Source organism: Dermacentor silvarum, chromosome 8 (genome assembly GCF_013339745.2).
Source record: "Dermacentor silvarum isolate Dsil-2018 chromosome 8, BIME_Dsil_1.4, whole genome shotgun sequence".
NCBI lineage: Eukaryota > Metazoa > Arthropoda > Arachnida > Ixodida > Ixodidae > Dermacentor > Dermacentor silvarum.
The window spans coordinates 144,210,323-144,219,911 of NC_051161.1; the positions used below are offsets into that span (position 1 = coordinate 144,210,323).

General features: G+C 46.5%; 1 long non-coding RNA gene across 1 annotated transcript; it reads right to left on the reverse strand.

Annotated features, from left to right (window-relative positions):
* Window positions 1–463: 463 nt before the first annotated feature.
* Window positions 464–7,134, reverse strand: LOC125947804 (uncharacterized). Its single transcript, XR_007468505.1, has 3 exons — window positions 7,000–7,134; window positions 5,335–5,376; window positions 464–645 (listed from the first exon to the last, which is right to left on the reverse strand). It is a non-coding gene; the product is annotated as an uncharacterized LOC125947804 (long non-coding RNA).
* Window positions 7,135–9,589: the final 2,455 nt, after the last annotated feature.

Genomic DNA, 9,589 nt, shown 5'->3' on the forward strand with positions numbered 1-9,589 from the left:
TGCTGTCCCTCGAGTTGAGCAGTAACTGCACTTGAGCATAGCTTCTCCACAATTCCTATAACAACACTTTCAGGCTACTTAAGCACACCCGCTATAGCAACAGATTGGTAGCAAGCTTCACAGATTGGTACTACAGATTGGTAGTTGCTTCATTGCAACTGTTCATTGCAATGACAGTCAAGTAGTGCAACTAATGCGCAAATACACCTAACTTTGTCAGTTGGAGCCACCAATCACTTCTGGCACTTAAGGCTGCTTTTAAAATTTAGCACTTTAGTATGGAGGCGTTAGAGACTTGAGATCAAATGAACATTCATTCCAAATAGTAGGCTAGTGTAGCACGTAGTTGCAGACACAGGCTACTTGAAAGTCATTTGTTGTGCTAATAGCAAGCTGGTAATTCCAAGTACAAAATGTGAAGGCAAGAATGCAATGGGTAAAAGGATGTACGGTACTTGCCTATAACAGCGTTGACCCTGATAAGGCCAAGAGCCTCTTTTCGCCTATTGGTGGTGGTGTTTCCGAGAAGTAAGTGGCCCATGAGGTTCTCCTCAGTGAACACATTGTGAATCAAGGCCCTTGCAAACTTACCTGGTCCACCATGGCAAGCTGTGCCAGGATCATCTGAATGAGCACCTCTCCAACCTATGTGAAACGGCACGTTTAGGTGAATAATATTAGTGAGGTAGTTTAAGGCTTTCAAGCACATTTACACAACAGCCACACTCCGAATAAATCACAGAAATATTGCCTGCTCCAGACCTAAAATGTCAACTAATGTCACTAATAAAAACAAGTAAAACTAATGTCATAGCTTGTTATACTGTTGGGATGCCATGTGCTTCAGAAAAACAATGATTCACCCAGTACAAAATAAAATAGTAAGTAAACCAAAGCATTGAAAACTTTAATGCAAGTAGCATTTTTAGGATACTTCACATACTTTCGTGTGTCTGCCTAACTATTTTCCAGCCAATTTGTGTCACTTGGTGGTCACTGGTCTAATGGGTAGGGCTGCTATGTAGACGGGAAGTGGGTTAATAACCATCTGATGGACCTGCTTGGATCTCTGGGTATGTTACTCAGAGTATGTGCCTGTGATGGGAAACGACAACGACAAACTTGCCGGTTTCCAGTTGGGCCCAGGATCCGTTTAATAATGACACGGCAGACGGGAGCTTGCTACACGAAACACAGATTTTATACAGACACGCTAAACGATACAGACTATTTACATGCACATGTACGTGGGCTATACTTCGGGAGTTATCCTTCCATATAAAACACGTGCCTAACACTCATGCGTCAACACTCGCCCGTATGCATCGTCGTTGCGGTGCCCGTGACGGTGGTTGTGACGGTGGAGCGTCGTTGTGGCTATGTCGCTGCTGTCGCGCCGCACCTTGTCGCGACGTGGAAGCAGGTGAAACAGCAGGCCGGTAGAACACCAGGCCACTGCTGTAGCTGGCCAGTAACGCCTGGCCTGTCACGCCTCGGCCGCTATAACGTCGGGCTCGGTCGGTGGACAGGTAGCTCAGGCGCCCCGGTGGCCAGCAGGAAGCACTGCACCAGGCCGCTATCACAGCAGGCCGCTGGTACACAGGAGAGCAGAGCCACGAGCGGGATCCACGACCAGGTCCACACGGTAGCAGGACGCCCGGTCGCCAGTCCTCGGGCTCGCTCAGCAGGCTGGTAGCTCAGGCGTCCCGGTCCAAGCAGGAAGCACTGCACCAGGCCGCTATCACAGCAGGCCGCTGGCTCGCAGGAAAGCCCAGCCACGAGCTGGATCTCCGACCAGGTCCGCACGGTAGCTGGACACCCGGTCGCCGGTACCCGAGCCTGGAGTCGCCGTTTTGCGAGCTTGCGTTCGAAGCTGCCGCTCGCTCTCACGCTCTGCGTGCTCTCACACTGCTTCCTTTTTTGTTCATGGCACGTGGTGGTCTTTTTCCATTGTCATCATCAGCAATCCTCTTCTTGGTGCTGCCATACAATCACCATCACTTCAATCTGGCTTGTCACGCACTTTGTCTTGGCACCGCACGCCACTATCCACATCACCACAAGGGCCCCCCACTTAAGATAGTTGCCCCCAACTATTCTAATCAACACAGGAGGAGGGGTGCATGAGTGCAGGCACGTGCGAATAGTTCAAGAAAAGTTCGTGGTTTTCAAACAATTGATGACAAAACACGTGGAGACTTCGGAACACAAGCCAAAGTTCTCACAAGAAAATCGAAAGTTCTAACACAATTCAAATTTCTAATAAAAAAAACTGCAGTACTGTTCGCGACAATCACGATGGCACACAACAATAGTGTCCAAGAAACACGAAAAACCATTCACATCTTTGTCAGAGTCCGGGGTAGAGCATGCCGGTGCAGGTACACTGAATTATTATGTTACCCGCTCCCAGATCAACCGAACCGCGGATGTCTCAATCCTACTTATCGGTCTTTCATGAGTTAACCACGCACGCCAAGCAACGCCAGATGTGCTGCGTCGTGTGAGGTCAGCCACTCCTACGCGCCTGGTGTAAGCTTGCACAAAGTGATTGTCTGATATCCCTAATCTTGTTGGGATCTTAGAATCGAAATCAGCTGTTGAATTCCACGAATCAACTTTTTCATGATTCAGTGGAAGATTCCGAACATCTGTCTGCTCGTCTCCGTTCACATTTGAAGGTGAGTGTAAGCGCTTCATTTTGTCTCACAGGCGATTCATTGTTAGACCTTGGGTTCACCTGACATGCTGTAGTTTGCATATGCTGTTGAGATAGGGTGCTTACGCTTAAGTCACATACCACTGGAGTCATTGCCTGGTTACTAGGCGTTTGCTTTGACATCATGGGTGCCACTCTTACAGATTGTGAAAGATTGGCTGGGTGAGTTTGCTGGCAATCTCTATTGCTGATTATACCAGAGTACAAAGCTGCGTCTTGTATAGTGTCATGTAGAACGGGGTTCACATGCACTTTCGTTTGCGCAGCAGCCTCTTCGGTTGAAGAGCATGAATCTAACAAACCGCCAAAACCTAAAGACTGCTTTGATAGTGAGTCACAGTTCAAGTCTTGTAATTTATCTTTGTGGCTTAGGGCGGTTCTTGCGTTAGTTTTGTCAACGTTGTGAGCTTCGTGATCATGCAAAACATACAATGTTTGCTCACGCGACAAGCAACCTTGAGCCACCTCATCGCCCGTTTTCAAACCTAAAGACTTGGTTGCGGGAGGCGGGGAAGACAAGGCAATAACCCCATTACCAGCTTCACCATCGGATGGAGTCATGCTGCCGAAAGTCATAGCGCTAGTGAGCGCTTCACGAGCTGCGATCTGCAATTTGAGGATGCATAGCTCTTCTTCATGACGCACTCGCTCAGCTTGAAGTTGCACTGCATGGCGAGCTTTTTCCATTTCTCTTTCAGCAGCACGCCTCTCACACTCCAATGACCGCTGATGTTCCACCCAGTCTCTCAACTCCGCTTTCTCTAGTCCCATGCTCTCACCTATCTCGATTAGTTCTTTGATATCCATTCCCTTTCTGTCCTTGGATGCAAGTTTCCAACCTGCCTCGTCCTGTCCAGTGGCTACGCGCTCAAACCTCTGATACGCGTGGAGGTCGTCGCGTCGTTCATCAAACAGTGGCAGTAACTTTTGGGGATTGAAACAGGGTAGCTTTGGTGACGGTACGGGCGCGGCTGGGGCAGATATCTCGCTCTGCGCTTCTTCTTGAAGCTTGAGCTTCAGCTCCAAGATTTGTCGCTGCCTTTCGTCGGCTAACCGCTGACTTTCTGCTGCTGCTTTGGCTGCCTCTAGCTCAGCTGCTCGTTCGTCCCTCTGCCTAGCCTGTTCTTTTTCAACCCACTCGCGAAGTTCAGCGCAAGTCAAGCCTAACTGTGCTGCAGTGGCGGCTAACTTGTCTAAATCCATATCGGTCGTCTAGTGCTGCGTGTATACACCCGAATGCCGGTCTCCGCGTTTGGGATGTTACTGGCGGATCCTGGCAGGCTCGCCAGATTGTGATGAGGAAACGACAACGACTAACTCGCCGGTGTTTCCAGTTGGGCCCAGGATCCTTTTAATAATGACACGGCAGGCGGGAGCTTGCTACACGAAACACAGACTTTAACAGACACGCTAGCAAGATACAGATTATTTACATACATATGTACATGGACTAGAGTCCGCGAATCGTTTGTCCTATATAACCATGTGCCTAGCACTCACGCGCCACCTCTCGCCCGTGTGCCTCGTCGTTGCGGTGCCCGTGACGGTGGAGCGTCGTTGTTGCTACGTCGCTGCTGTCGCGCCGCACCTTGTCGCGACGTGGAAGCAAGAGGAAACAGCAGGCCGGTAGAATACCAGGCCACTGCTGTAGCTGGCCAGTAACGCCTGGCCTGTCACGCCTCGGCCGCTATAACGTCGGGCTCGGTCGGCGGACAGGTAGCTCAGGCGCCCCGGTGGCCAGCAGGAAGCACTGTACCAGGCCGCTGTCACAGCAGGCCGCTGGTACACAAGAGAGCAGAGCCACGAGCGGGATCCACGACCAGGTCCGCACGGTAGCAGGATGCCCGGTCGCCAGTCCTCGGGCTCGCTCAGCAGGCTGGTAGCTCAGGCGTCCCGGTCCAAGCAGGAAGCACTGCACCAGGCCGCTATCACAGCAGGCCGCTGGCGCGCAGGAAAGCCCAGCCACGAGCTGGATCTCCGACCAGGTCCGCACGGTAGCTGGACACCCGGTCGCCGGTACCCGAGCCTGGAGTCGCCGTTTTGCGAGCTTGCGTTCGAAGCTGCCGCTCGCTCTCACGCTGCTTCCTTTTTTGTTCATGGCACGTGGTGGTCTTTTTCCATTGTCATCATCAGCAATCCTCTTCTTGGTGCTGCCATACAATCACCATCACTTCAATCTGGCTTGTCACGCACTTTGTCTTGGCACCGCACGCCACTATCCACATCATCACAGTGCCATTCTTCAATGAACCTCTTTCACGCCATCGTGGGCAACTGCTGCTTGTGTTGGCAAGCAGCAGTAGCAAGCAGCTCAAACAGGAAGATAACTGTCGACGTTAATGCGATATTACCACTACACATCAGATTCGCTTGCTGTGTCCCAGACCTACTCAGCTGAATGTGTACATAAGACACAAAGACAGGGTGTGCCTCATCCACCTCATCAAATAAATGAATCGACTCGCAAATCAAAGGCTATGCAAAATCGCAAAGGAGACAGTTTATGCTACCATTTTTACTAAATCTTAAGGAGAATACCTCCCAGCAATACATTCTCCTGGCAACAGTGCATTTGATCATGGTGACGCTAGATGATGAATTGCCAAAGAATTAACCTTTTGCATTCCGGCTGTGGCGTCTCCAGGCTCATTTTGATTCTGAAAACAGATGTCAGTATTAAAATGTGACGCCACGATAACTCAAGAGCAACAATCAAATCATCTACATGGACGATTAGGCCGACATAAATGGATGGATATAAATGACTGATTTAAAACATTAAAGCATGGCTGCTCTTGCCACTGGCAGTGTGAGGTGGGCAAATAATTTACTTTTAATTTCTCTCCTAAATTTTCAAGTTATTTTCGCTCATCTACTGCATGAACTGTTGCGGCCACATCTTAAAGGTAGCTCGTTCATATAAAACCAGTGTTGCATTTTTTACTCCCCGTCTAACTGCTGCTACTGCAGTTTGCTTACCATCTAAGTATTCCACAGAACTGCTCCACCAACAAACCATTAATTGTTCCAAGCTTATGGCAAAGCGTCATTTAGATCACAAGGATACGCTCCCCTTTAACTCTCTCTCCTGTTTAGTGTGTGAATTCAAAGCAAAAATATCTTATTGACATAGCTGTCTGCTTCTATCTCATAAAAAGCCTTGCTAATTTTTTACATTCGTCGATAACGCTTACATGCCACTGGGAGCACAGTGGGACGACACTGCAAATATGCCCAAGCATCCCGTTCCTTTACTGATTTTCGAACTTAGTTATATCAATCAGTTACTGAAGGGCCAAAGGCTGAAACTTCACACGATGACATTATTTTGAATGTTTCATACCACTAAAGCAGAACATAGCATCCCGCAGAATCTGCCTTTTCCGTGAATATAGAGCGCCTACGCGAAGGCGTTAGCGCGAAGTACTCGATGGCGTCGAAGGGAGATAATGGTTAAAAAAAAGTTCACCGCGCGCGTACCGGTGGAAAACAAACCATACATAACCTGATGATTTCACAGCATTCACTGGCATCAGCCCTTTTTTATCTCACCTATCACATAGAATCACATATACGCCATTGCAATTCTTTATTATTATCGTGCCACAGCGCGTGTCTACCGCACGGCGTGTCAGCGGACTCTGGGCACTCGATCCTCAAGCGAACAGCGCAGCAGAATACATTAGAACGGCAAAACGCCCCGCGCATATTTTCGCCGATCCCGACACGCCATGTAGTAGATGCACGTCAATGGACGGCGTTGCGCGAACGAAATATACTTGATTGCAGTACAGTTCGGACTATTTAACGCCCATTGTTTCCACCAAAACGGCAAAGCACGAGCGCTCATTAATGCTAATTTCGATCGGTGCTGGAACACCGTACCAAAAATCGTGGCGCGCACAACATGCCCTGTTATAGCTGGCTCCACATAGCTGCCCACCAAAACGGCAGAGCCACGAGCGCTCATTAATAAGACTAATTTCAATCGGTGCAGGAACACCGTACCAAAAATCGTGGCGCGCACAACATGCCCTGTTTTAGCTGGCTCCACATAGCTGCTTTACGTCGCCACAAGCGCGCTGTGAAGTTAAATCAGGACAAACTTCATGCTCAATATCACAAATCTAGTGCTGCACAACCAATTCTCGCAACGGAAGGATAGTACTAGTAATGAAAACGAGCACAGAGGCACGTGGAAGACACACACGGGCTCTGTACGCACTTTTGCTGATAGCGTCGCAATGAACGAGCAAGTCGAATTCGAAACACTCACTCACCTTCGATGTGGCTGAGTCGGAGGCGATCATGGTGATCTTCGAGGCAACGTGTAGCCCATAAAGAGCGAGCAACAGGTTGAAATATACAAAAGATGTCACAGCGAGGCAAAGGGCACATAAAACGCAGCAAACTCATCACGCAACCCGCACACATACGCCGCACGCACAAAGTTCCGGAATCCGCCAAAGACTCAGAGTCAACAGCGCAAGCGCGCATTCACACATAAACGCGCATACAAATCCACGCTGTCATAGATGTGAATTGCCATATTTATTAACAAATCTTGTAATATAATGGTATTTCTTAACAATTTCTGTGGTTTGCAAGAGTGAAAATTTTCTGCTTAGCTTCCTTGAGGAACTATTTTCTTTATCGCGGTAACGCAGTGCGCCGGCCGGTCACGTACGGAGCGCGCGGGAAATAGTGCAAAATTCAAACGTCGCATATGTCGCGCCCTGTGTGCGCGCACAGTTTTAATCGTTTGTATTAAAAAGAAATATTTATTTTAATACGTGAAGCAACCAGCGCGAGATGAACTATGGACCAGCAACGTACACAATTGTCGCTGTTCGTGCTTGTTAGTTTGACATCATGACGAACGGTAGACAGCATGCCGTCCCGTTGATTAAACATTTGTACCTGTGCTTCTGCGCTACGATTTGCTACCGGCAAAGTATAACAGCGTAGATTGTGCGTGGTGGCCAAGCAGTTTCCCAGCACAGTGGCCAGCACCCCGTCTCTACGTGTTACAGAATAGACCTAGGCTTTCATGTAAAATATGGACACCACGTTGCAGAGATCACCCAAACTTGTTTCATTCTATTGTGCGCTAAGGGCTAACAACTAAACAAAACGCACTCTTTAAAAAACATAATTATTTATTATGCTTACATATTACTTTTCCCACCATCTTGCCCATATTTAACATGGAGGCAATGCCGTTTTCTGACACAGACAGGGCACTGGCCACTTACAATAGAAGCCGATGGGAATCCAGGAGGTGCCCAATTATCTGTCATTGGTCACTGCTTGTTGGGACGTTTGCCTTGGGCTCCAATTTTGTGTCTTTATATATATATATATATATATATATATATATATATATACATGGTGGTCATTGTTAAGTCTTACGGAAGTTTTAGAAATCGCCTGTGGCAGGTAGCATAATTCTTATCATTGAGCAGGGTTAATCGATGAGGCGGACATTAGTAGCACGAGCAATCGAAACACACGTTCAACTAATTCAGAAGAAATCACTAATTAACTTCTTATTTTATTACTTTACGACACATATTGCGATTTACGAATTTGAGCCGGTGATCTTTTCAGGCGTATCCACTTGGAATGAATTTCCAGAATGACACCAGTTTGGAGATATGCGCCATCAAACTCGCCGTAAAAATGCACTGTTGTTACACTTACTTCGTTACCAAAATGCTGTTTTATACATAACTAAAATGTAAGTAACTAATGTAACTAAAACGCCCATGTATTTCGTCCCACACTTTGGGCAATAATATCTCGAAACTGGTGTTATACTGGAAATTCATTTTAGGTGGATGCGTCTTGCAAACTCACCGGCTACAATTCATATATTGCAATATGTGTCGTAAAATAATTAACTAAGAAGTTAATTAGTAAATTTTTTGTTAATTATTAGAATATTAGTTTCAATTTCTTGTGTTACTAATGTCCGTTTCTTCGAATAACCAAGCTAAGTGATAAGAATTATGCTACCTGCTACAAGCGATTTTTAAAAATTTTCGTAAAGCCTATAATTTTGAACACCCAGTATATACAGGGTGTCCCAACTTTCTTGCACCGACACTTAAATATAGGCAAATGCCACGTAGCTGGACAGAACCAAGGTAATGTTGTTTGCCGTCGCTTACAGATACTCAATTTTTTGCATTAGATAACTAATTAGATATTCATTATAATTAATAATTATTAATTAATAATAAATAATTAGCTTCTCAGATATTATATTTAGCTGAAAAGTGTCAATCAGAAAATTATAGAGCAACAGGAAAAACTCCCGATACAGCTTTCTGTTGCCCAATACGTGGTACACAAAAGTGTTTTTCCGAGCGTGAAAGAAGCCCGCGGATACACGCATAGTGCCTCGAGCGGCTAGTTGTGCGGCAATTTTGCGTGTATTCGCGGGCTTGTTTCACGCTTGAAAAAAAAAGAAAAAGAAAGAAAACCAATCTTATGTTGCACGTATTGAGCAATAGAAAGCTGTATCGGGAGTTTTTAGTGGCAGGAGCGTCGAGTGCCATTTGTTCTTTGGACAGTACTTTCGGTTCACCTCCTGAGATGATCAAGAGGTGAAAATAAATCGAAAAAAATAGTACAGTACAAAATTCACGAATTTCATTATAGATATGATATCAGAGCATAAGTTTAGCTATAATTTGAGTTACTGAAGTGTCTGGAATAATTAGAATTAATTAGCTGAGACGACCGGGGATGCAATCCAAGTAAATCAGAAATATAGAAAAAAAATGGTTCAGTTCAGAATTCATGACTTTAATTATAGATACGATATCAAAGCATAAGTTTTGTTGCAAGCTGACTTGCTGAAGT